This window comes from Callospermophilus lateralis, chromosome 17, assembly GCF_048772815.1.
Source record: "Callospermophilus lateralis isolate mCalLat2 chromosome 17, mCalLat2.hap1, whole genome shotgun sequence".
NCBI classification, from domain to species: domain Eukaryota; kingdom Metazoa; phylum Chordata; class Mammalia; order Rodentia; family Sciuridae; genus Callospermophilus; species Callospermophilus lateralis.
The window spans coordinates 42,650,513-42,677,903 of record NC_135321.1 but is presented as its reverse complement, the minus strand read 5'-3'; positions in this window follow the sequence as shown (position 1 = coordinate 42,677,903).

Genomic DNA, 27,391 nt, shown 5'->3' with positions numbered 1-27,391 from the left:
AAAGCTTGTTTTATATATATAAAAGTTTCAATTTCTGGAGTTCTATATTGAAGCAAGATTAAGGCCTGGAAGAACTGAAATATTAATTTGCTTGTACATTAGTTTGTCACCACTCATATTTACCCACAAAAGATGGATTCCTAAGGGAAATAAGGACCAGAAGAAGTGAGCTTTTACAAAGGTGACAATGACCAAAAAGCTCAGAACATGATCTTGAGTTTGAGGGCAGACTTTAGTCTGTAGTTTTCCATTAAGGTAGGAGACCAGTGGGCAAAGGGGTTGACCCCACTTATAGGAAATGTGAACAGATGAGTAGTGGCAAGAAAATAATCTCCACCTTTTTTTTTTTAGCTTGATGGCTCATCATCCCTTGGGAATATTTCAGGAAGGGTTGTATCCACTCAAGAGTTATTAAAATTACTGGAGGCAGGTGTGGGGGGGTTAACTCTGGCTTTTGGTGGGGGACACTTAATGATGGATCTTTCCAAATATTTCATATAATATCACACATCCCAATGAACTAAAGTTGTTGGGCGTATCAACCTGTAGAATCTGGTACACAATCATAATTAAAGATTTGCAAGAACTTCCACCCAAAGTCCAGCAATTTATAATAAGGTTGCTCTGATGAATTATTGAATCATTTTGTATATTCCATCTCTTAACTCGAGAATTGATAGACTGTTATATTAATAGAAAATAAACAAGAAAATAATAGCACAAGTCAATAATTTCATCTCAGAAATATTTTGTTTATTATTTATGATATGGCAGGTAAACTGTCAAGTTCCTTGAAGTTGAACACACATTAATACGTAAAACACGGAAATTCCCCATGAAGTCATTTTGGAATTTTGGTGGAAGTATATTAATAATATCCACTCTCTTACTGGAAAAATATACTTCTGTGCTTTCTCTACTCTTACAGTTTAGGATTTGACTTGGTAAATTTTCCCTAGACAGTTACCATTATGTTCTCCTTATTGTTATCATATACAAAGAAATCTGGTTTCTAATTTTCCTAACCCACCTTTAGTTTATCTTCATTCCTTCATTTTCCTGAACTTATTGCATGGACGTTTTCTGATGTTTTTATTTGTTTTAAATTCAAATTTATTGTTTACACACACACACACACATAAACATATAAACACATACATATATGCACATATACATATATATAAGCTCTGTATTTTGTGTTCTAATGAAGTCACCCCAAACAGTACAGAGAAATTCATATTATTACAAATTACTTTAACTTTATTGTTCCTTTTAATTACAGATATATTCAGCAATTATTCTAATTATGAATTACATTTGAGGAAATTAAAGAAGGCAGCACAAAATATTTGTTATTAAAACAGAGGAAAAGCTGGTGCAGAGGTGCACACCTGTAATCCCAGACACTCAGGAGGCTGAGGCAGGAAGATTGTGAGTTTAAAGCCAGCCTCAGCAACAGTGAGGCACTAAGCAACTCAGTGAGACCCTGTTTCTAATAAAATACAAAAAAAAAAGGGCTGGGGATGTGGCTCAGTGGTTGAGTGTCCCTGAGTTCAATCCCTGGTATCAAATAATAATAATAATAATAATAATAATAATAATAATAATAATAATAATAACAACAACAGGACAGAACTTCTGAGGGTTGAGGACCACAGTCCATATCCCAGTGACTATTCAGTGTATGACAGAAGACAGCAAACCTCAGCCATCTGCAATTACCTCTGTACCATTGTACATCATGACTACTGTGTACTAGTTGATACTGTGATGGCCAGCAAGGGTTAACTCCATATCTGACTACCCAATTTACTACAGGGTAGCTGGGTCAGAGTGAGTCCATGAAATTTCTAGTTTGTGCCTCTAACTACCAGTGTGACCTTTAGCAGTTCATCATGATCACTGTGGGCCCTCATTGTTTCCTTAACTGTAAAACAGCTCATTGGAATAAATTACTTTTAAGGTCCTTCCCAGCTCTGTAACAAAAAAAAAAAAAAAAAAAAAAAGCTTAATTTTGATTCTAATACTGAGGTAGTGATCAGAAGAAACCAATTCCCTTAATAAAAGTCTATAAAATATAACCTGTGGGTCTCAATTTTTATGTTTCCAATCACAATACTTGTTTTAAAATATTCAGTCCCGTCCAATCTATAAAAATGCCATGCCTTATAAAAAATGAAAATGTGCCCTGAAAAGAAAAAACGGTATCCTTACCCTTTAAGCAATAAGAACACTGATAATGAGAACAGTCTTCATTCTGAGGGGTCCATCTGCTTTTCTATTACCATTCTCTTTAATTCTATGAAAGTTAGAGTTTGGATATGATTCTTGAAATAAAAAAATGATCTTAACTGTTTTTCCAATGATATATTTTGGCAGGTCTAACCTTCGACACAAAAGTTTCCCAAATTCTGAGACCATGGAACCAACAAGTCACCACAATCCATATACTGCTAAATGCTGATTACAAATAAGGTGTTTAACTGCAACTGCTGTGGTGTGAATCAGCTTCTTGTTCAAGTAACTATTTCATCCACAACCAATTTTGCCCTAGAGCTTTTGAAAAACACAATAGAAATCTGTTAAATTGGCAGTCTTGCTGAATTTCAACTATTTTATCTAACCAGGTCCACGGTAACAATAGATGCTTGAGAGCTTCCCTTTGATGAAATGTGTTTTTGATTTGAAGCATAGGTACAGAGATCAAATGGACCAAACCCCTTATTCAGATGGCTTCTTGCTGCTGCTGCTTTTAGAAAGTGCATGATAAGGCTTAGGGATGTCACTTAACACCATACACAGATGCATGCTTCAGGAAAAAAAAAAAAACTCCAAAACTCTATAGTAAGATGTTTAAATTAGTATGTTCCTATTTGGTTTTCAAATATTTCATATCAAAATAAGTATGAAAATTTATATGAAAATTAGTATGTTCCTATTTTGTTTTCAAATAATTTCTTAAAATGTTGATAACCTCTGCTACATGTGAAGTGGGATTGAAGTTCTCAAATTTTGACTAAAAAAGAATATATTTTCAAGAAACCAGTCTGATTCTTCACACAGATCCATTAAATAGATACACAATAAACTCCTGATTATCTTTCTGTGAATTCTATATATCTACTTCAAGGTCTTCCTACCAGGTTTTCTTTTTCCTGCAACCCAGCTAATTTTTCTGGGCAAGTTGCCCATCTACCCCACCTCCTCAGAAATGAGTTTTGGTGTTTGAGGTATGTTAGCTCATTTAAAAATTAACCTAAACAAAACAAAATAATTAGAAAGGCAATTTGCCCACAATAATGATGAAAATCTTTTTTCAAACCAAACATGTAATACATTCCAAAGACAAACACAAATGACTTTTTAAATAACAATGATTTTAGATTATCTTTGCCTCTATTTCTTTCATTAACATGAATAATTCAGAGTGCTTGCTACATACGGTGAAACTGTTTCCCCTTACTAATTCATTTTTAGTATACAGAAAAATAAGATGTAGCACATTTTTATCTAAGAACCAAAGGTTTAAATTAGACCATAGTTTTACAGGCAACTTTACCTTCAACATTATCTATAGTTTGGATTCATTCTTTTCAATGTTATACTGGTTCTAAGTTAGATAATGTTTATATTTTCAAGGCAGAAACAGTGTATTGCAAAGTCCTGTGTTGTCCTTGGTTTTTAATGTTCCTCAAGTACATATCAGTTATTTGCAAAGTATTAGCAAGCTCACCATTAACTTTGGGACACTGTGCCCAGAGTTGAGTTAAAAGATTAGTCCTAAGGTTCTGGCTGCACTGAACGAACAACACACATTTATTATGCAAATTAATTTGAGGCCATAAAACACCCTAACATTGCAGTACTAGTTATAACAAATAGCACGGAATGGGGAATTATTCTTGGTTGGGGAGGCACCCAAAACCTCAAAGGTCTCTTTAATGATGACATGAACAGTGGCTTATTACATACTAACTCATCCAGACTCACAAACACAGACATAAAGAATACTTTCTAGATAAACATTTCATCCATATATATAATATCCCATGCTATCCATACGTGCAAATAGGAGTGTGGGGAATAATTTGTATTTCTTAGGTATATTAATATGTAGACTGGAACATTAAGTTAGTTTCTCATTTTGTAAATTTTTTCCCTGGAAGATGTTATGCTGATATGGAAAGTCACTAACTTTCTGAAGTTAAGGGTTTTAATCCACTGCTTTAGAACATCAAATGCTATGCTTGTGACCATGGAGGAAGGGAAAGAATGTCATGAGGAGGAGCCTAGATCTGCACTAATTTTTTGCTTCTCTTGCTAACCAAAAGGTGGTAGTTGGGGAGCAATCAGGTTTCTCTGGAGTATATTTCAGCCTTGGCAAAAATGCTTTAAAACTTTTTTTGATTTCTTCTTTGGTTGAAAATAAAAGGAGAAAGGCTTATAAGAGGAGCTTATATGCTAAACACAACACTTGCCAAACTCAGATCAACATCAGATACCACCAGGTGAGGCTTCAGGATGTTCATGGAAATGTATGAAATGAGTATGTATGTAGTGATACCTGCGAAAATAAAATATTGCACTTTAAGTGAGTGGGAGAGAACAGATGGTTGGTAATGATTTAAAACATTTATGCATTTGGACTGTCACCAAGCCTCTGTATTACAAAATATGGTGTTTAGTTAGTACATACCAACATCTATATGCAAGGTGCTCATTTTCTGGAGGACGTTACTATAACAAAGGAAATAAAAACTACATGAAATAAGAAAACCCTTGTTTTCTCAAGGCATTCAATGTGTGCTATTTCTTATTTAGTATTCACTCAAAATGTTTTCCATGTGATCAGAAGATTTTAATTCTCCCTCAATTACCAGTCAATTATCAGTGCCCAGGTACTGTATTTTGTTTGAATGTATCAGATAGAATTCCAATTTTATTGTTAATCTGATTCACTTTGACTGAAGAACTTTGAGCAATAGATAAAATTTGGTAGTCAGGCTCCTTTTGCCCATAGAAAACAATAATATTTTTCGTATCCTCAATTTGGTAGACTGGCATATGGTGTTACAATTATGTACTGGAGTTGGCAGGTGGCAGGCCACTCAATCAGGGAGACAGATAAATATTAAATATGGTCACAGTATATTTTGGTGCATTTGTGTGAGTCCAAAAGTCCACGTCTTTTAAACCAAGAGGTATAGTAACAGAAAAGGAAAAAAAAAATGTATAGAGATAGATTAAAGTTTGGAGTGAAAGAGAAGAAAAATAAGCATTTGTTAACCATATTCTAAAAGGGCGGGGGGGGGGTACCTGCCTAAAAGGAGTCCTGTTAGACATCCACAGTGTCTTGATTTGGATCTGATAGCACAATGGGGCGGGGGAGTCACACAAACACACTCCATATTATTTACATGCCATTCCTTCCAAAATCCTGGGAATTATTCAGGCACAGTTTGCATGTGGGAGGGAGTCGGGGGCGGACCTGCGGGGAGGGGAGGGAAGAGGGGCGGCAGCTCTAGACTTAGCACCTGTGAACTTAGTTGGAAATAACTCCTGACAGGCATCAAACGTAACACCTTTTAGCCTTCCAACAGAAACATGCTGATAGGCAGGATGTTCAAAAGGGGCAGAAGGGAGCGGGTAACCGTGAGAAAGTAACAGCAGCAGCAAGTGACAAAACCACCAAGCCATTCATCCCCTCTCCTCCCCGCTCCGCGAGCCCACCTCATCGCGCCCCTTTCAACCCCTCTGCTGAGGCCACGGTGGAACCTGAGCTCCGCGTCCTCTTAACTTCCCTCCCACCTCGCCCGCAGCATCAGCAAGGTCGCGCGGAGTTTGGGATTGACGCAAAGGAGGCACCACGGCAGAGATGCTCCACTTTCTGTCAAACACTCTGGAGGACCCGGTCAACCGGCATCGGAAACTCATGACAGTGCTTAATTGACGTCCCCTTTGGAACCTCTACAAGCCCCACGTGGGGGCTGGCAGTAAGAGTCCTGGAGATCAGGGTGCCCCACCGGGACCCAGGACTCCAGAACAGGTGGCTAACAAGTTCCTCCCCCATCAGCCCCTCTCCAAGTCTTCGGACCCCACTTCATCTCCCGCCACCACCACCCCTACCCAGCTAATAAAGTGGGTGCAAGTGGGTTGAGACATGGGCGCGGGGAGAGAAAGGAAAAGGGACCTGCCTCCTTCATCCCGCAGCGGTGAAGTACCTGCAAAGGTGCGGATGCACTTCCCGCCCACCCAGAGCCGGCTCCACCGCAGGTGCGAGGAGGCGCCCTGCAGCCTTGGCCCTCGGGTCCCCCAGCCCCCAGCCCCAGCCCCAGCGCGGTTACCTCGCGGGGAGTCCAGGGGAGCCGCCCGGCGCCGGCAGGTACTGCTTTTGCAGGAGCGGAGCTCGGGCAGAAAACTTCCCTGCGCTCCGGGGCAAACTCGTGGACGCCTGCCGGCCACGGGCCGTTAGGTGGCCGGGAGCGAAGCGCGGCGCTGGGAGTAGGGGCAGCGCAGAGCCGGGCGCCTGGCCTCCGCGGTCCGGCCGGGCTGGGGCTGCAGCGCCGCCTCCGCGCCCGCCGCCAACCGCGCCCCCGCCCGCCCCGCAGCTCCGCCTCCTGCTTTTCATCTCCCGCGCCGCCCGCTGCCCGCCCTGCGTTGCTTTTGCGCGGCCTTTGTCGTCCGCTGGTGACGGGTCCTTGGTTCCCCTGCCCGGGATCCGTCCCATCGCTCAAGGGCCACCTCTCTGCCTGTCAAGGAAGAGCTTGCCTTCAGTGGCTTTCCTAGTTCCCCTTCTGCTCTTCTCCCCTGCACGGTCTCACATTCCTTCCCAGGTTTTCCAGAAACGCAGTCCTGAAAGACAAGTCAATAGGTTAGTTGGTTATCTCAAACACTGATTCTGAAGTCTTAGAATTTCTTTAGCTTTACTCACAGGAGGTGTGTTTGTCTGTCTGTATCCAAAGGTTATACTAGATAAGCAAAGTGCCTATTGTAAGCACAGGCTAATGCTGGGGGTGGGTTCAGCAGAAGGTTTGTGGAAGTTAAGGGTACTCCCCAAATGGGCTTTTATATTTGAGATTAGCAGACCTCTCAGGTCATGCCTTTCAGAATCCCACAAGCTGAACATTGTGTCAAGGAATCAGTGAAAACCAAGGCTAGGATACATTTTTGATCATTAAAGAACACCCAGCTAATTGAGATTTTAAAAATTAGTTCCAAGCCTCGTGCTAGCTACAATTTGACCAAACTAGGGCAAATAAAATTAAGTGAACCTTTTGATTACTTATTTTTTGCATTCAAGCAGTTTCTATGAATTAATAAAGAAAACCTAAACTTTTCAAAAGCATCAGAGGAAACCTACCTCATTACTCCAATATAATTTTGTTGTTATTCAAATCCAAATGCCTGCCTTCTGCATTTTCAGGGGTCTTATTGCTAATGATTTGGGAATAACATATCGGTTGGTAACAAACTTTGGTTCAGTGAAGAAACACTATTATAAGACTTGCTTGCCTGATTCTGGTTTCTTGGAAACAGAGCCTGAATTATTTTTCTGTCTAGAGTTTTATTTTTGTACATTTTTTAAAGCCATGGTTAAAAACACAGAATTCACCATTTTAACCATTTTAAGTGTACAGTTCAGTAACATTACAAATATGCATGTTGTTGTAAAAGAAAGCTCTAGAACTTTTTCATCTGGTAAAACAAACTATCTATCTACCGCACAACTTCCTTTCTTCTCCTCCACCTCTCTTTCCCCTGGTAAGTGCCATTCTACTTTCTGCTTCTTGAGTTTGTCTGCTTTAGATAGCTGATGGTGTTAATATCTGGAATATATAAAGAGTTCTTACAACTCAACAACAAAAGTCAGATAACCTGATTACAATGTGGACAAGTAACTTACATGAGATTTTTATCTTTAAATTGTGTGTCTGGTTTGTTGTTAACATTTAATTCAGGGTCTAAATCCCTTACAAGGAAGATATTCACCACTACACTGAAATTAATTCTTAAGTATGACTTTTAAAGATAAAAGTGAGTGCTCCCTGAGCTGTATTTAGCCGTAATTGATGAGTCCTCCTTGAATGAATTAACCAATTTACACATTGACTTTTGGCTTGGTTCCCTGTATGCCAGCCTTAGATGATCTGGACTCTACTTCTTGTTTGCTGCAAGTCATTCAGCTTTCATAGCCTGTCTCTTCTCACTTGTGAAGTACAGGAATTGATAAGAATATCATTATGATTCTGTTATTTCTCAATTTAAAAAGTTTTAGTAGTTAATGGGAGAAAACTCTTTATGGTCAAGTCCACTTCTGATTGAATTTGCCTGATTGATGGACTACTAGGCATTCTTAGTCTATCATGGAATCTGCTAATTTTTATAATGTCTTTCCTTCATTTACTTATGATACAGCTATCGAACACTTAGAACTCATTCCTAGACCTTTTATTTTCAAAACCCTGAGAAATATTTCTAATGGCTAAGTGAATAAAATTTGGTGAGTGTTAAAGGGTGATGAATAAATGATCAGAAAATTACCTGAAATGAATTCCAAGCACCAGTATATCACGCATCTTCTCATGACATTTGATTGGGAGTTATATTATGAAGTGAAAATACCACCTTTTAATTTTGTAGCTTAACCAATTTAATTTCTCTTAGTGAATCATTTCTAAAACATTGGTTCACAGCATGTTTTTCAGCTCTTCAGGCTGTTAATTTTGTTTAATTCTTTGAATTTCTTAAAAATATTTAACTATTGACTCTTTCTGAGCAAGCTTATGGATCATTGAACCATTAGTATGTAGGTAAGTAACAATTATGGTCCTAAAAGTGGTTTCTGCATCAAATCTCAAGGGACATTTAGTGACAAGAGTGCTTTTGTGGAAGAACATCATTCTTCAGTTTCAGGGAAACCACCTTTCTTAAGTATAAGAAAGGCAGTCAAACTGAACTGTGAAAATATAAATAATAATGTAAGAATGAGCCTAGTGGGCTGCTCAGAGAGATGTAAAAAGTGTGTAAGGAAGATTGAGCGCAGAGGGGTAGAAAAAATGTACAAAAGTTTAAATTGAAAAAAATAAGAAAGAAAAAGAAAAACCTAAGCTGTAAATACAGCACCATTATGGAATAATTCTTGCTATTTCTGAGTTTGTTTTTCTTTAACTGTGCAGGTGTTAATGATGACTTGGCTTAATGAACAGCCAAAATAAAAATTCAGCAGAAATGCATTTAGCACAATATGCCAGGTCATGTGGGTGTTGCAAATACCTCTAAACCATATTATTTATAGCCCCAACTGTTTGATTGAGGGAAGGCAGAGATGTATTGACTTGGAAAAAGAGATTTTTACAAAAAAGCAGCATAGGATAGTCTAGTAGCTAGAGTAGTTTCCCTTTATCTTACCTTGTTCTTATTCTTCAAGGTAGGAGAAAAACAAGAAAAAAAAAAGTAATAGGGCATGATTTATGCTGATTCACAATCAAAAGAACACAATCTATCCTACTGAACCAGAAGGAGAGAATGGCAGAACTCTTGAAACAGAAGATAGAAATCACCTCATCTAGATACTTCCAGAGAAATATAGAAATACCAAACTCTTAAAGAGAGATTTAAAGCGGCTATATGCATGTATGAAAATGCACTTAATATCCATTAATAATTGTAATAAAATGGTTCTTAGACAGCTTCATTGGTTATATGAAATGGAAAGAGGCTTGGGGAACCGAATTTGTCTACACGATATGGGGCCATTCTCCCATCCCTGGGCTGTTTTATTTCTGCAGTATGTGAGGTCAGGGGCCTAGATGGTTTTAAGGATCCTTGGGACTTTAAAATACCCTTTATGTCTGACCAAGTCCATTTACCTTGAAAAAGTTCCCCAGATTATTTTCACCTTCATATATAGATTTAGCCACATTATGACATTCAGTGTGAATTCTATTCAGAAAATAAAAGTTTCATGTGGACATTTTTTCAAGAGAAGAAATTTTCAAGACAAATAAGGTGAACACAATGGAGGAAGGGAGGACTATTTTTTCCCTTCCCAGAATGCAGAATGTGGAATCATGCACAAGTAGAACTTCCTCTCTGAAATTCAAGAAGAAACTTTTCAACATCAGAAATAATAGGGCACTGGTAAAAGCATTAAAACTTCCTGTCATGGAGGAATCTGGAAAGCTAATGATTTGCCTCCTGCCATCGCAAGTATGGCATAATAAACTATAATTTGGGTTAGACCAAAATAATTGGGTGATGGAGAAGTAAAGAAAACTGTTTTTCATGGTGTCTTTAACTCCTTTTTAGGAAGACATTCTTAAAAACTAAGAAAAAAAATAAAGGACCAGATATATCTAATTAAAGCAAAAATTAAGAATTCAGAAGATTATTGAAAAAAAGGAATGCCTTGAGAAAAATGAAATATGGAAAGAGCATAGGATTAATAGTAAATGAGAAAGAGCTATGATCCCTAAAGAATTAAAAACTTTTAAGTTATATGAAAAATAACGTTGATCAAACAGAAACACTAAAAGATGATTATAAGTAAAGAAAAGTGAAACAAGATGTGTTGCCATTATTTTTATGTATCTGCTTCCTAAATAAAGCAATAATTCAAGGTCAAATAACTTGGAATATTCAGTGCTTAATAGTTTTGGTAAATAGAGCAAGTCAATAAATATGTATTGATTGGTTGATTGAATAAGAACTGCTTGCAATTATTTTAAGAAAATCAAAGTCACTAGGGAATTTATGTATGTAATTTTTAAACTAAGCAACTATGAATTTTCTTCAAAAATAATAAAAAGAAAACTTTTTTTTCAAATAGTGATCTTTAACTTCTTAGCAATAAAATTTCATAAATCCTATTTATATATAGTAAAACGTAAATTAGAAATAGATCAAATGTGGAAATACACATGTGCCTCTGTATTAAAAAAACTGTATTTATACAACTTTAATTTTTTAAAGGGAAATTTTTATGTGAACAGTGTACCAAAAATTGCCGTAACTTCCTGTAAATCAATATTCAGATACATAAATAGTTATTTTCCAATGTGGGCTCAGTTTTTGATATGGCAAAACAAAGATATGGATAAATGACTTCAAACCTTAAGTCAAAAAAATAGTTTGAAATGTTTGGAATTGATGAGGGGACTTTCATACCGTAAGTTTCAACAGTAACATGTCAAAGGACGAGTTTGTGATAGACCATTCCTTGCCAAATATTTTATTAATAAATTCACCAAACATGGCTTGTTGAGTCAGTATGGTCATTTTGTAGGTGCCTTGAATACAAAAATTAATAAGATGTGATCCGTTTTAATACAGTGATAACTAATTAATTCAAATCACATATCACTAAATTTAGAAGTGTTAAGCTTGCAAGAAAGGAGGGAAGATTTGCTGGGAGCAAGTAAAAGAAAAAAGAAAAATTCAAAATAGCTTTGTGCTTTCTATCAATGATTGTGTGTGTGTTTGCTTGGGGTGGGGGGAACAACCAAGCAAGCTGGTGAAAAATTTGATGAAATCAAGAGACTATGTCAATGATGTGTCCAAAGATAAAATACAGCATTTGAGGGCACAGAGTAATTCTAAATCCACCCCTCCCCTGCAATGAAATATTTCCTTGTCCAGCACTGGGAGTACTTGTGATATATGGTTCACCTCACCAAATCTAATATCATTTCAGCCCAGAGGGACACAGACCATGGTGGATGTCCTAACCTTTTTGAGCAAGGAATTCTCTCGACTGTTCATTCAAAGTTATCTTTAACAGGAGGATTTTTTTTTTTTTTACATAAAGGTAAACAGTGATTTTTGAAAACTAATGTAAAGGTTAAAAATTAGTATAGAATTCAAGAAACTTTATACTTAGTAGCCTTATAAAATAGTATGTAATAATATCCATGTGTTACAACTATTATTTCTAACACTGATCATTAAAATGAGCTAACCAAGCCAGCTCAGTTTGGTATCATTAAATTTTTGCTATTTATTTAATCATTTACATCTGAATCTATGTCAACATATACTTATTCATTATAGCACTTGGATATTCTATTTAAAAGTGGGTTTTTTTTATTACCAAAAAAGAGAAATTTTTAGAAATCCTGTCTTAACATTTAGAAAATAAAAAAAGGAAAGAAGTTAAGATCTGCTTTTGCGTTAGTAAGAGGCAAGCAATAATACTAGGATTTAAAACTTGAAAGATCACCTTAAAGTATTTTATGGGAGAAAAAAAGATATTATTTCTGGCTCAGAATTGTAAAAGTAACCTGAACCTTAAGTACTAAGGTAAAAGTAAACAAGCTTGAAGTAAGAGCTCTTGCTAAAGTCTATCCTTCAATATACTTCTTTCTCTCTTACTTTGTTTATCTTTTCTTTTTTCCTCTCTTTTCTTCTTTTTAAATTCCCTCCATTCCTTCCTTCCCTTTCTTTCTCTTCTCTGTCTCTCCCTCTCTCTTCTTACTATTATTATTGTGAGATGAACTCTTTCTCCTTTGCCCAGGCTGGCCTCAAATTCCTGCACTCAAGCTGCCATATGGCCCCTGCTGCCGGAGTACCTGGGACCACAGGTGTGCACCCCCAAGTGTGGCTCTTCAATATATTTCTTGACACACATGGTAACATCCAAGGGAAAACTTTTCATAAAGGCAAACATTATCATGCAACTACCTCAAAACGTACTCTATTTAACTTCATGGGAGAATCATAGATTTAAACATATCTGAATTATTTTTTAGAATATTAAAATACCTCAGTGATAAGCTATTCAACAGTCAATTCATGGCTAAATAAGACTTCAATATCCCTCACCTTCTTTTTTCTCTGTACTGGTCATTGTTCTGAGCACTTTTATTCTTAATTTCATAATACCAATCTCATTTTATAAAAATCTCCATGTTTATGAACACCTGTATTAGAGTTATATATTGGTACAATGTAATTTTTTATGTTGGGTCACCCATTCGATAGGCTTTCAGGATACCATAGCTGGTATCTTTTTCAAGCTTTAAAAAATTCCTTTTTTGATTGAAGAAGTGTTTAGTAAATCTACACAGAGCTGTTTTACCTCCATTTTTCAGACTGCACTTCATGGACGACTAAATCACACCTACATTACCACAAATGTCCACAAATTAGAGAACTCACCTGTTATTTTTCTTCAACCACTATTAAAAGCAAAGGGGTAGAATAGCAGCATATTGTTTTTTGAGCACTGTCAGTAGCTGTGTGTTGGGGGTGCAAATCTTTCTTAGCACAGGAGCTTGCCCGTGACTCTTGTCCAGCTGACTGAAGACATTAATAGGAGAACAAAGTAAACTGTGTTTCAAGGTGAATAAAGCAGCAAGAAGGGAGACAAGGGTTTCACATGAAGACTCTAGAAACATAATTCCCCAGCTCTTAACTTTTTTGTAAATGTGGTGAATATCAAGAATTAATGCAGGAAAATGGAATGTTCTGCGTGTCCCATTTAGCCATGGATAGACTGTTGAATCACCCATCAGATTAAATGGAATAAATGACATTACTGTTAACTATACAAGTTATCATAGGTGCTAAACTCACGCATGACTCTTTCTCATAGGATGAAACGAGGAGCAGCAAGGAAATATCTCTACAAACAAGGAAAAAAATCATCAAGTTAGGGAGGTGAAGGAAATCCGTGTTATTCCCTCCTGTTCTATTTGAATATTTTGAGAGCACATCTGTTGATGAAAAGAACTAGTAAATATTTATAGACACCATTACTTACCTTGGGTAGCCAGTCGGTTTTGCAGAATAAATGCAGCTCCTGCTAAACATTCATTGTAAAATTTAAATTCTATCTGCATGAAGAAAATTATTTTCCTAAAAACAATTTTTCCAACATATATTCCTTGTTTGCAGGAAAATAAAACAGAGGACTAATACAATGTGGCATAATCATTCATGACTTTTATCCACTATCTAAATATAATGTGTTAGGAACATAGGTTAATGAAAACAGAACTTCAAAACATCAGCTGAATTAGAGATGTATAGGCTTGAAATTATTATATTTATTTACAGATAAAAATATTGAACATATGAATATTCCAGGGAGAATCTGCTCTGCCCAGTTCTGGGGTCCATTATCTCAGAGAACTATGGAAAATGTAAACAGAATTGGAGGAAAACTAATATTCCTATCAAGAGCCAAGCACAGTGCCTGGCCGCTGTAGGCAAGCAGTGATTAATTTATTGACAGAACTAAATTTAAAGTAAGATCCATGGTAAAGATCAAATAATCCGTCATTATTTATCTTCATGATTAAAAAATATTTTAAATAAAATGGACATAAATTTAATGCATCAAGAATAATGCTATATATTATATAATATATAAAAATCCCTTTCTTGTGTTCTTTTATTTAATGAGTATATATATATATATATTTTTTTTTTGATCATCTACGCATATAGTGGCTCTGAGGATTAGCATGTAAACTAGAAAAACAAACAAGATTCTACTCTAGAGGGGAAAGAAGATACTAGAAAAAAACAAATGAATAAACAGGTAAGGCTGAAAATTTCTATGAAGGAAATAACTAGGATTATACAATAGTTAATATGGGAAAGGGGGTTCTGAGGTAGGAGTGGAGGAAAGGAGGTGCTGTTTGACTCCATCCTTCAAGATGAGGTGTGAATGAAGTCAACAGCCTAAAAAAACATCATGTCAGAAGGATTAGCATATGTGTCTCTCCAGAATGAGAGGATTTGGTATATTTAGGAAAAAGAAAGGAAGTCAGATGGGCTACAGTGAGATCAGATACCCCAAGCTGAGGTAAGGAAAGTAAGAAGGGCCACATCATGGAGGGTTTGGGGGAAATAAGGCTCAGACAGGTCACCTGCAGGGGATGCCTCTGGAGGGTTTTAAGTAGAACATGTCAAATCGGTATTTCTTGGTAGTACATGTAAATAAATAATAGTTTTGTTACTATGTAACTACAGAAGTTGCAGTTTCTTTTCATGGTTGGAAATATCTCCTAAAATAGAAAAGTTTATTCATGAGGAATATTCTAGATTTGGGAATACCTCTATGTATGATGAACAAATTTTGTATTAATTAAACATGATGATCTTGTGTGCCTGCTTCTCTCTCTCTCTGTCTCTCTCTCCCTCCCTCTCTCTCTCTCTCTCTCTCTCTCTCTCTCTCTCACACACACACACACACACACACACACTCACATACATATACATACAATACACAGCAAGTAAATTTATTTTATAGTATACATCTTTAATGAAAATCATAAATCAACCAATGGGCATATTAGGAAATTCAGTTTTGGTCCTGTAATTAATTCTGGTGAGCTTTTGCCTATGGTGCTAGATGATCTTTTATTTGACTGAAAAAGTAGTTTGTGGATTGACGATTCTTGAAGATCTCTTTCCGTTGGTGTTTCCACTTACAATTGTGGACCTCTTTGGACTTTTCCAAGTTGAAATGCTGTTAATCTCAGGCACTCAGTTGGTTTTATGATTTGTTAAAGAAGAGCTTCAGCTTGAGCCACATACCCACGAAATGGGTCCTACAGACTGTTCTCTGCTGATGGGAAACAGCAGGGTTTTCTTCTCATTGCCCAGTGAATGCTGGCCGTGTTCCCTAGTATTTGGAATTCTTTTTCACTATTTTGCTGTTACTGTTATAATCATGCTACAAAATTGTGGGGTATCCAAAACCCATAGAGGTGACAAACTCAGGAGAAAATGCATTCTAGAGTTATGTAAAACTAGACCATAATTGATGGCCATCGTGAGGACTCTGATCTCATCAATGGATTAATCCATTGATAGCTGCTGGGTGGAGGGTCCTAGCTGGAGGAAGTAAGTCATTGGAGGTGTTCTCCCAGCCCTTTCATGCCCTTCTTCCTTGATGTTTCTGCCTTGGAGCTATTTGACAGTGAACTCTGGACTGAACTTCTGAAACTATGAGCCCAAATAAACCTTTCCTCCTCCAGGTTGTTCTTATCAGGAATTTTAGTCACAGAGATCAAAACCCGACTGACACACTCAGTGAGTCCCAACAAGCCCTGGACCTCACAATTTTCATGTAACCCTACACTTGCAGAATTAAACTCCCTTACTCAAGCATCCCTTACCGATTTAAATACAATTTACGACACCCGGAGACCTACTGTTATCTCGAATGCAAGGGCATGCCAATAAATTCAAGAAGGAGACTTCGGGGATGAGGGAATGACATCACCACACAGTGTCCAGAACAGAAATGAGAGGATTGGGAGCAGGATAGAGCAGGAGAATTTAACAAAGTAATTTTAAACATTTCATTAGAAGGTTGGTTTATTTTAATTCCATTAGAACACACCATTAACAAGACTTGTTCCCAGCTGGTTTAAAGACATATTTCTAGTCATTTACTCTGCATTTTGTCCCAAATTCATTGCTCTGTTTTATTCTTTACAAATTGCCATAGTTTTTCAGGGCTGGGATTGTAACTGTTTAGTGGAAGATCATGGGTTCCATCTCCAGGACCACGAGAGGAAAATTGTTCTTGTTTTCCAGTTCCTGAAATATTTCATCATTATGGTGTTTTTTTTTTTTTTTCTATTTTCCCTTCTGCATCCAAACATCACCCTCCCAGATTACATCCACAGATTTCTCTCCCCCTTGGCTTCTGGGTTGGTTTCCTCCCACAGGGACAGTGGAGCAGGAGGTCAAAGGGTGAGAGATCCTTATTCTCCTGGCTCCTTCTTTTCCAAGTTGCCCACAGGGACCTCAGATGCTCTTCCAAGGTCTCCCTCAACAGCTGGCTCCCAGCTTTGGGCCCTAGGGCCATTCTCCTCTCAGTCTTAAGAGTACTATTCTTCCCCTGGATCTACCATTAGCCCTGATATTCTACGCTATCCCTAAATGATTTTCTTAAAACCCTCTCACATCTTTGAAAACAGCCTGTTTTTCAACTTTTCTCAATGTATCCAATTTCATTATGCCATCTGGCTGGGTATCCTCTAACTGTTGGGTAAAAATCATAAATAGAAGCATTGCACGCCAAGGAATAAATATATTTCCAGTTTAATCACAACATTCAATAGATAGAACAGAGTTTCATCCTGATTACCTTGTTTAATCATTCATTTGGCATTCATCAAACATGCTTCTTGGGTGTTTGCTATGCCCTGGATACCATATGTGCTACTGGGGACATGAAAGCAGTAGTCTCAAGACACAGGGCATTTGTTGAAAGGGAGCAAAGACAGGCAGTTGTGTATAATGAGCAAATATATCAGGAGAAGTTGAGAGCCATTTAACTTTGGGGAAGTGGTTAAGGAGAATCCAGGAATTCTTCTAGAAATGGCAATTAAACCTAAACATGAAGAATAGAGAGAGAGGGCAGAGGAGGGTGATAAGAAGGAAGGGGACTTTTTGGTCAGGGGAAAATAAAATATCCCTACAGGTCCAAGGGTAGGAAGGGGCATGGCATAGTTAGAGAACAGAAAGCAGCTCAGCATGGCAAGAGCATATAATAGAAAGGAGTGAGTAACACGATGTTGCACATGTTAGCAGGGGTCTTGTGTGTTGTTTTAAGGATGTGAACTTTGTTTCAAAAGCAATGGGGGAAATGAGGTCATAGGCAAGGGAATAGCACTTCTAGAAAGCTCATGCTGCTACAGTTTGGAAAATGTGTAAAGTTGGAGGTGAAGAAAGTGCACAAGGCTGGAGGCTGGGCAATGAGTGCTGGCACCTTTGCATTAATCTAGCAGGAAAATGACAGTGGCCTGAATAAATGTCTTAGCAGTGGAAGTGGGAAAAAGTGGAGAGAATGGAGGAGTGTAATCCGCAGGAAACTTGCAGCTGGGAACCCAGGTACCACAATTATCAGACGAACTTCAGAATGTGCACAGCTCTGCTTAGCAACAAAAAGTTGAGCTTTAAACTTGTCATAGCCTTTCAAGAATTTCAGTCAAGCATTTTCATTGCTGAAAGAGCCATCGTGAAGAAATTTCATGGAAGACTAGAGTTGTTGTCTTTATAGTGATTTGAACAGGGCCCATCAATAGAGTTTGCTGAAAATAAATATTTGCTTGGTGAATTAATCAGCTGTCCTTAAAAAAACAAAAACCTGTGTTTATAATGTACCCTTAGTGATAATAAATTTCTATTATGTGCTTTGCAAATTCATTTTATCTTCCTGGATAAATACTAGCCTTAAGCAAGAATAAAATCAAATAACTTAATATTTTTTTAAAAATTACCCCTGTAGCAGGAATGGTATTCCAGTAATGAATTTAAAGGTCTCCACAGAACTGCTCTTTTTTAAAAATTAAATATTCTTGAGAATGATATTTTGGTACCTAAATATATCTTCCATTGTCTATTTTTTTTTGGTAGCCCAACATGCTTTTCACTATAAGGTATTGTTTTACCTTTTAGTCTGTAAAATGCTGTGCTTAGTATAAAGAGATATCCTTTTTAGGACACAGAGATACCATTGACTAAATTATTAAGTTTTTGCAATGTTATCACCTTTTCACTGAAAATCATTGCTCCACTTACCATAAATGTCTAAAACACAGGTGGTATAAACACAAATTATCATTAAAAATTATTCTTAGGCACTAAAAAGGCAATTGAGAGAATGAAAAGCTTAAACATGTTCGAGATTTTACAGTAGTAAAGACCTTAAACACACACACACACACACACACACACACATACACACACACACAAACACACATACAAACACATACACATGTTTCTAAATTTGACCTGGATCATAAATTTATTTTGACTAAATGGTCTACCTCATTAGGTTATGAATCTTCTCTAAATATCAAAGAGAAGAGATGATATACTGAGTACTTACATATAAGATTAAACAGAACTGACCTTTTGTAATTTTCTGTTATCACTTTTAGTTGTAGCTAGTGAGTAATGATATATAGCTCCATTTCAGGTTTAATGTTCAAATGTTTGCAGGTGGGTATCATATTTTCATCCACATTTTCTTTCTCTCTGACTTGTTCTGGGTCATCTTGGGGTGTTCATAGGTCCCTAAGGAGGTTTAATCAGTGGATAACATGCTGTGTTCCTGATGACACTCTTCTTCCTATTTTTTAATATCATAATGTACTGGTGAGACACATTTAATTTTTTCTGTTACTAGAAGAGAGTACCATTTATTTTTCTTGACATTGTTTTCCCCATTTTTCTCCTTCACTGATATTTATACCTTAAACAGTTATATCCTGGGAGTACTAACTCATTGTTGTTTTAATTCTTGACAATATTAGTTTTCACTTACGTATCATCTCACCTACATTAATATCTAAAATAGTCCCCATTGAGTTGAATATCTTCAACAATAAATATGTACTAAATTAAGACATGATTAACCTCTTTCTATATGGCTAAATTTAAAAAATATGCAAGTAATACAATATTATTGTCAATATTTTATGTATTTTAGAAAAGAAAAACAGGCAGTTTAAAAAACCTTCATATATGTATTTTACATACATACACACACACTCACACACCCCATACCACATCACAGAAAGGAATGTGTGAATACAATGTGGCCAAATAATAATTTATCCCATATCTTTCAGAGAAAACTTATATATTTAATAAATGAAAAATTGGTATATTTATATCTTCACAGTAAACAAGGTCATGATTTTGTCTTCTTTAGGGATCATTTATTAAAAGGGCCATAAGACCTTATATGGAAGCAGTATGGACTCAGATATGCTCCTTACATTCTCACTTTATATCTCTCTTATATATGTGAATTCAATTCTGGGTTTAAATTCCTGCAAGAGCTTTAAAAAGTAAACTGGGAAACAAACTCTATAGAATCTGCATGATAAATGCAAAGACAAGAAATAGTTGAAAAGCATTCTATTGCTCAGTAACAAACTCTCACAAGTTTAGCGGTTTACTACAACATCCATTTATTGGCTAAAAGTTCTGTTGGTTGGAAGTCCAAACATGACATGCGTAGTTCTCTGTCTAGTCTCACTGGCTGACATCAAGGTTTTACCTGGGGTGTGTTCTCATGGGAACCTGAATCTACTTCCTAAGGCAGAATTCAGTTCACTGTTGTTGCAGGACTGAGATCCTCATTTCTTTGCACAGAACACTCCATGCCTAAAAGCCAAGTACATTTCTGGCCAAGAGGCATCCTCCTCCATCTCCAAGGTCAGCATCAAAGAACTTCTACTGTGTTGACTGCTTATTATACTTCATATCTCTCTCTCTCTCTCTCTCTCTCTCTCTCTCTCTCTCTCTCTCTCTCTCTCTCTCTCTTTGACCTCTAGATCCACACTTTAAAGGTTCATGTGAGTGATTAGGTCCATCCTGACCAGAGGTCTCCTTATCGGAAAGTCAATAGAAATTTTTAAAATAATTACATCTGCAGAATCTTTTGCACATAACACCACCTCAATAAGTGTTTCATTGAAGAACTGAGAGATGGACAGTGTATGTATATGAGGAGCTGAGACTCTTGGGAGCTCTCTTAGAATTCTGTTCCCCACAAATGGAACTGAAAAAGCAGACTGAAACCTTGAACAGAACATGGCTAAGTGAGAAATACTTGGATGGCAAAGTGAATTGATGGTTGTTTTCATTCCAAGGAGTTCCAAACAGGTTATATTTCTGAGAGTGGTGACATTATCAAAAGAGTACCAGAGAATATAGGGGTTTCAAAGTAACAGAGAAAATTAGGAATGAGAGCAGTAAACCTGGAAGATGTTTCTCTCTGCCCAAAGACAGGGAACTCATGGTGGTCTGTAAAGTCCTTCAGTGCTGCAGGCAGTTTATAGAAATGCTGTGGGCATTTTGTAGAGCTTATTTTGGAGAAGAGTTGCATAGTTGAAGTTCTAGATGTTGAAGCAGGAAGTCCTGCCAGCAATAGTTAAAGCCTTTAGGAATGCAAAGGATTACAATATGGAGATTTACAGTAGAAACTTGGAGTGTTTCAGACACAGGTTGAGAATGACAAACTATTACTATGTTTTTGTGTGTGTGTGTGTGTGTGTGGAGCTGGGGGGTGGGGTTGTTACCAGGATTGAACTCAGGGACACTCAACCACTGAGCCACATCCCAAGCCCTTTTTTTGTATTTTATTTAGAGTCAGGGTCTCACTGAGTTGCGTAGGGCCTCACTGAATTTGAGGCTGGCTTTGAACTCATGATCCTCCTGTCTCAGTTGCTAGGATTACAGACATGTGCCACCTCACAAGGCTACTATGTCGCTTTGATAACAAGCAGTAACCCAAACAATTTGGGCTAACATAGACCATCAGGGATATGGGTCAGTGATCAACATATTACATAAGATCAGATGCTTCTTATTTAATAAAAATGAAATAATTAGGAAATTAACTGCAGAAAGGCAATCCCTATCTTGTAGTGAGTGGGGATTCCAAATTGTTAGTTATCTCATAGGTTAAGTATTTTGGATAAGTGGCCTAGATTTATTAAAGTAACCAGTTTTTATTTTCCCCAGTACTGGAGGTCAATCCAGAGTATTGTGCATGCAATGCAAGCTTTTTTTGCAACTGAGTCCTTTTAATTTTCAGATACCATCTTTCTAAGTTGTCCAGGCTGATCTGAAGCTTGCAGTTTTCTTACTTCTGCTTCCTAAATAGTTGATATTATGAGTATGCACCACCATGCCAGACTCAAAGTTTTTTTAAATACCACTAGTGTGATCTCATTATTTTCTTTATTATTTTTTTTTTTTTAGTTTTCAATAGACCTTTATTTTATTTATTTATATGTGGTGCTGAGAATCACAGTGCCTCACACATTTGGCAAACACTCTACCACTGAGCCACAACCCCAGCCTGATCTCATTCTTTAGTAGCATAAATGACCATAGCAATGTGAGTTTAAATTGTAACATATAAAGTTTACCTGCCTGGAATAAGTGAGTTTGTATTTAATGTTTAATATTTAGGATGTTTTGTTGGTACATCGGGGGCCTTGTGTATTTTATTCATCTTTGCAAAATTGAAAATTGGGCCCTGTGGGAGTTTGGTGTTGTGCATTCACCATTGAAGATGCTGATGTAGCTGTATCCTTCCCACCCAGGCTGAAGCTCTAGAAAAAGTCCAGCGTTCACTCAGGTATCTGAATGCAATCCCTGGGCTGAGACTGTGGCAAATAAAATGTAGAATCCCAGATTGCTCTTTTTTGGTTGTGTTCAATTTATAAATGATATGGCCAGCGAATGGGATGTAGAGGTCAGCCAATCCTGCTGTGGGCTTGCTGAAATGCTGGAAAACAGAACACCTCCGTCAGTGCACGTCTTTCCCTGGGTCAGAATGAGTGCTGCCTTGTTCTTTCCTTCAGTCAAGCAAGCAACGTAAAATCCAGCAAACCCAAGGCCTTTGTGTTTCTCACCTGGCAGTTCCTTCCCAGTAGTCAGTTTTATCTCACCTCTATCTCTGCAATCCAAAGTTTGTATTGCTTAAAAAGCCTTTTTTGTTTTTGTTTTTTTAACTTACACAAGTTCTTTTAGACCTGTCTAACTCTTTGGTTTGTGAGGCAGGACATATGGTCAAAAGAAAGAAAAGCTATGAGCTAAACACACAGTGTCTAGAAGATCTGTAAGAACCGGTGGTGGGGGTCTCAGTGGTAGAGCACTCCCCAAGCACATGTCGGGCACTGGGTTTGATCCTCAGCACCACATAAAAATAAGATAAAGGTATTGTGTCCAACTATAACTAAACAAAATATTTTTTAAAAAAAAGAAGCAGTGGTGAGAAGAGATAGAGGGAAGGAGGTTAGGCTGATGGTATGTAGTATGAGCTTCAAAGAGACCCAGAGGATACTTGAGAAGGAACAATGCTTGCTATGACAACTCTATGTATATATATTTTATAGACCAAAGATAAAATCAGAGAGTGCCTCTCAGAGTAGCAGTATTTAAAATAGCCACCACAGTTGGGGTACTAGTCCTGAGCTTGCACCAGAATTACATGTTCTTTAGTGCATTCAGAGTTGATAAGAGAGCATGCTTGTAAAAACTAGAATGTACCTCTATTTATTTCAACAAGAAATATAGCTGCACAGATTGAGTAGGACAGAAAGATAGGAAAGTGTACAAGGCAATTCATATGATTTCCAGGGAGCTCCATAGTAACTATGGAAGGAAGCAAAGGAATATTTGCATACTAACTCTCTCCGTAACTAGAATACACCATACTTGCAATGTCAATGTGTACATCTGTAACACAAAGACATCAACTTGATGAATAACTCAAATCTTACACTTCGGTTTATCAGGAAGTTTTCTTTCCTGAGCCATTAATGAAAACCCAAATATAAAAGATTATAGTTTGTCTCTTCCCCTTCTCCCCATCCATCACTAATATGTTTTACCCCACAATTGTAGGCATACTGCTTCCTTTTACTTACTTCTTTTTTCTTCCAGATAGATTCATATCATTGATTAAGCTCCAGCAACCTCTTTTACCCATTGATCCTAGCCATAAACGATAGACACATTTATAGATACCAGATAAGTCGATTCCCACATCTCCTCAGCTACACATTTGCAACATATTCCCATGTACTGTAAGCGGGAGAAGTGTTTCCTATTGTCTTGTAAGTTCTGACCCTGACATTATGTTTAGTTTAACTGGTAAGTAAATGATATGGTCTATAGCATAAGCTGACTTTCTAACAAGTATTTTTTAAAATACATTCATAAAAGATAAAGGAAGTATCTCTTGCAAGATAATGCTGTCTGACCTCAGGGACCCCAAAATCACTTACACTGGAGGCCCAGGTGCTAACAGAGGATGAACAACTAAATGTTCCCGGGCATAATGGGATCTGAAGAGGACTCTTCTCTGCCTGCACTTCTGCATATGCTGAGGTTCTTATTTAAGAAAGCTACATGGTGTGGTGGAAAGAGTGAAATAAAATGCAGCTTTAGCTTTGTGTTCTGGAAACTGGAACTTTGCTGATTGTCTAAGACAGATCTATTATAGAAATTAACATGGCATAGAGTAGGCAGTCAAGGAATATGTAAAGGAGTTGCTCTCTTACCCTGCAGCTTGATCTTCTACTTAATTCTTCAACTATAATTTGAGTCCAGGCATAGCCCATGGAACATTACTGCTAAAGAAATGAAATATGCCTTTGAGTGGTGAGGAAGAAATCTTATACGCATTCTAAAAATGTATATGGTTTCTTTATGCTATGAAAATTAAATAGGAGTCATGAGGCCGTTTCCAAAGAAAATACTTGTGTCTGCTATTTTTCTTATAACTTTCTTCAATGCAATTAAGTTTTTTGTTTGTTTGTTTTGGAGAGAGGAAGAAAAGAATTTTGAATGTAAGAAGACAAAACCCAAACAAACAAATGAGGAAAAATAATGTTTTACAGATCACTTTAAATGATTTATCTCTGTGCAAAATACTTAAGACATCATTTATATGATCCACATGTACTATCCTGAAAAATCTGGGAGTGTGCATTTGTGTGTGTGCACATTCATGTGCACCTCTGTATGTGTGTATCTTTGACTTGAAAGCAAGATTGCAGGTTATTAAGACATGTCACAGGAGTGCCAAGTGCCATATAATAATGGAGTAGCTGAAGGCAGGAGCAGAAAGAGGGGAAAACATTTGTATAAGAAACAATGAAAATAAAATTCTAGGAAAGAAGGAAAATGAAACAAAGTGAACCAAACCTTTACTCTTGGTCTCTCTGTTTTGTTATTGGAATCTATTTATTGATCAAACATTGTGACAAACAAACACTGGGGTGTATATAAAGTCAGGGCTTGGATGGCCCATTGAATGGCATCTATCACTCTTCAGCCCTTTACAGACTTATTTTTACTTTGAATAAATAAGCTGAAATATTTTTAACTAGTCACCTTCCAATCTACCCAATCCAATGCTTCTGATTTAGAATTTTTCTTCCACTTTTTACAAGAAAATATTTTGTATGCAAAAAAAGCCACTATTTTTACTATGCCATATTCTACAGTCTAACTAAATTATCTTACCTTGTCATTCTATAATGATTGTTAAATGGAATAAACAGTTGGGGAATTCTGATAAAATATTTCTTTTGTTTTTATATTCTAATTTTTCATAATTTTACTTGGAGAATGTTTTAAAGTTGATTTTTATATATGTATTTTTGTTTGTTTTTTATTTTCTGGATTTAACACATACTGATCTTCTGATGCATAAGAAAAGGTTAAAATAAAATCTCAGTGTTTTCTCTGTTTTCCAATCTAGGAAATGATGAGTGATTCATTCAGAATCAAACAGGAGAGCTGCAGGTCAGTTAGAGGTTATCTGCAGCAGGATGGTCTCAGTTATAAAAAGAAAATGTTTCAGAAGGGTGTAGTAAGTTATTCTTTTTATTAAGATCACCAACCATGAAGATTACATCATATATTTCCCTTTTCCCTTTCACTGTAGCTGCTAAGGATAATGACACAGGATGAGGTGTGCTTCCTGCATGTGGCTTAACTGGTGCTAGTTATGGAGTTAATGTGATAAATGAAACAAAAGTAACTGTCCATCCATAAGTAATTTCTATGTTTTATAGAATATGGCTTCTAACCCAAATCACTGTCTTAGTCAGTTCATGCTGCTCTAAAAAAGCACCTTAGACAGGTATTTTTACTCAGAATGGAATCTTTTTTTTTTTTTTGCTTACAAATCTGGAGGCTGGGAAGTTCAAGATCTAGTTTCCTGCATTGGTTGTCTTGTAGGGCTGCTCTCTGTTTCCAATATCAGGTCTTGTTTATGTGACCTCCCGTGGCGAAGGTGGAAGGGTGCTGATCCCATTCATAAGGGCAGAGCCTTCATGACTTAGTTATACCCCAAAGCCATGCCTCTTAATACTATTGCATAGAAGATTAAGTTTAATGTGAATTTTGGAGAGGACATCTTCAATTAAAGCATAGCAGCAATTAAAAATGCAATTAACTCCTAATTATCAATCCAGAAGAATTTAACCAAGTAGGTAGAAGAAAATCAAAATATGGGAAAAAAACACATCAGATTGAGAGAAGTTATTGATATCTGCTAATCCTTCTGCATGGTTTCTGGTATTATTTAGTAGCTCTTGCTGGAGACAGTAGAGGCAATTCTTTTAGTTTTGGACATATTCTAGGAACTCTGGAAATAAATTGGTAGCAATTATTTTCTGTACAAACTAGTGATTACATTCTAAAAGAAGTCAAAGATCTGTGGACAGCCAAGGAACTATGTGACTACTTTCCTAGCTTCCCCTCCAGGACCGGTCCCTGCTCATGAGAGGGAGGTGGAGCGGGAAAGGAAAGGGGAGAGAGAGAGAAATGATAGTCCTGGTTTGCAAACAGATCTCTAAGGCACAGGATTTCTACATATCTGTGCTTTGGACTGATGGCTTCCTAAAGCATGGGGAAGTGGAGAACTCCTGAAGACAGGTCACCCGTGGAAACAGAGATTTCCTGGTGTTGAGCTAGCAGTCTGACCCAGACCTGACCAAACCTTCCTACAAAAGGGCAAGAGGGAATTAGGAGTGCAACTAGAGAGGCAGTGAGAGTGTCTGGCCCACCAAGCAGTAACAGCGAGTGTCTTCACGAAGACTCGCCGCGAGTGATGAGGCCTATTAGCGAATTAGAGAGATTTCAGGCAATTTCTAGCTTAACTTCCTTATTTTATAGAAGAGGAAACTTATTCCAGGCTGTATAACTATTTCTACGGTGTGTGCACAATCCACAACTCATGAGCCATCTTTTCCAGAATGTTCCTTTGAGTTACAATTTTCACAGAAATGATTGAAAATGGTCACAGTTTTACTGGACTTCCATAGTTGTATCCTACAGTTTTGGGCTATTTGAGCATCTCCAAGGTAACTTTTATATATATATATATATTTAGTAAAGTTAAAGGTGTTTTAATTCATTGTTCATGTGAAATGTGAAATTCAGAGTATGTCTTTGAAAGATTTATTTTTTAAAGTGACATTGACTTTCTATTAAAACGTATGCATTCTTAGATGAAAAGTCGATTTCTTCTAAATATAAAGATAATCTCTAAGCTCAATGGGGTAGGAAATTATTTTTTCATATGGACCCCGGAAAAGGCCTGGTTTCACCAACGATAAAACAAGAATTGTAACCTGAATTTTGCCATAAATGACTATGGAGAAAAATACCCACTCTGTCATCAGTAGAGGTAAACATGCTGTCACTAGCAGCCCTGCTGCTCTCTTGAAAGCCTCTTTAAGAAATTCATTAATAATGAAGATTAGTTGTTTTCCCAATTTAATTAGAGAAACATTTAAATATCCATTAACCACTATTGAATAGTAAGTGTTGCAAATTGCAAATAATATTTTTAGCGATTAAGTTTCAGATGTCTAACAAAGCAGTA